General features: G+C 36.8%; 1 non-coding gene across 1 annotated transcript; it reads left to right on the forward strand.

The window, feature by feature from the left end:
• The first annotated feature begins 799 nt into the window (after nt 1-799).
• Nucleotides 800-906, forward strand: LOC133803028 (small nucleolar RNA R71). The gene has a single exon (XR_009877761.1). It is a non-coding gene; the product is annotated as a small nucleolar RNA R71 (small nucleolar RNA).
• Nucleotides 907-1,738: the final 832 nt, after the last annotated feature.

Here is a 1,738-nt window from a genome sequence, read left to right on the forward strand (position 1 = left end):
GTCATGGCTTGGCACTGTTCTTTAGAATACACCTTAGTAGTGCTAGGCCAATTTCCTTGAGCTATGTTTGTCATCAAAGTAGCCAACTATCCTATTTGAGTCTCCAAACTCCTTATCGATGCCCTTGTCTCGGTCATGAATAAGTTTAGTACATCAGGCTGTGTTTCATGTTGTTTCATGAGCATTGGCTGTTGTGGTTCTATTTTGTGGTTGATAAAAGCCAGGTGGAGGTTGTTGATAAGATTGTTGGGGTTGTGGAAAAGACTGTTTATTTTGTGGAGGTTGATATTGTGGCTGGGGTTAAGGATAAGGTTGTTATGTGGTTCGATTATTTGACCATGAAATTTTTGGGTGGTTGTTCCAACCTTGGTTGTATGACATGGAAAAGGGGTTATTGTTTTGTGTTTGGTAATTTCCTATGGCTTGCACTTCTTCCACGGGCATGTTATTCATATATAGGACAATGCACTGATTTAGTGGATGGGCACTACCACATGTCTCACATAAATTTTGTACTTACATGACTTGGGATGGGAGATTGGTCTGTTGTAATTATTTTGTTAAAGTTGCAACTTGAGTTGTAAGGATGAAAATAGCATCCAATTGAATCATATTAGCCACCTTCTTTGGTTGTCCCCTCTAAGTTGGCCACTGTTACTTCATCACCATCTCCTCTAACTATGCATAAGCTTCATTAGCACTTTTGCTCATGAACGAACCTCCTACTGCATCATTTATTATGGTACGAGTAGTACAATTCAACCCATTATAAAAGTTGTGGACTAGCATCCACTTATCTATAACATGATGTGGGCACTTTCTTTACAACTATTTGAATATCTCCCATGCATCATACAACGATTCCCCTTCCGTCTAGTAGAAATTATTAATTTCCCCTCTCAACTTTGCATCTTTTTCTAGAGGGAAAAACTTTGCTAGGAACTTCTAGGATAACTCCTCCCATGTTGTTATAGAATGAGCTTGCAGCAAAATTAGCCAACTCTTCACTCAGTCTCTTAGGGAAAATAGGAATAATCTTAGTCTGATTGCATCATCACTCATCCCATTCATCTAAAAAATTGCACATTGCTCCAAGAAATTGGCTATGTGCAAATTCGGATCTTCAGTAGGAAACCCCCCAAACTGAACAGTAGACTGCATCATTTGTAGTATTTTCGGCTTGATCTCAAAATTATTCACAACAATAGTGGGGTGTCTGATGAATTAATGCACTCCTGTGACTGTAGGAAGCACATAATCTCTAAGCATCCTTTGTCCTTGTTCCACTGAGACCTCTGCTACATTTGGTATTTTATTAACATTAGCAGCATTGGCTGCTGCATTCCCTTGATTCTCAGCCATGGAAAAGTCCAGCCGTCTCTTAATCTTTCAGTTTTGTCTGCAAGTTCTTTCAATTTCAGTTTTGTTTACATATACCAATATTTCCTGAAAGTGCAATATCAGCCACAAACCAAATGAGTACTAAAATAAAAGCAAATTTAGAATAAAAATCAACTATATTGATATTAATAATACAGTCCTCGACAACGACACCAAAAACTTGTTGTGAGAATTTTGAATTACGCAAGTATACATAATTGTAACAAGTAATAAAGTGATAAATCAAGTGTCGTTCCCACGAAGACTGCTATTAACTACCAAAATTCATCTTTAATTCTAATTGATTCGAAAAATAATGAATTATGAATTTATAAAACTAAAGGAATAAAACAATAAA

This window comes from Humulus lupulus, chromosome 9 (genome assembly GCF_963169125.1).
Source record: "Humulus lupulus chromosome 9, drHumLupu1.1, whole genome shotgun sequence".
Classification (NCBI taxonomy): Eukaryota; Viridiplantae; Streptophyta; class Magnoliopsida; order Rosales; family Cannabaceae; genus Humulus; species Humulus lupulus.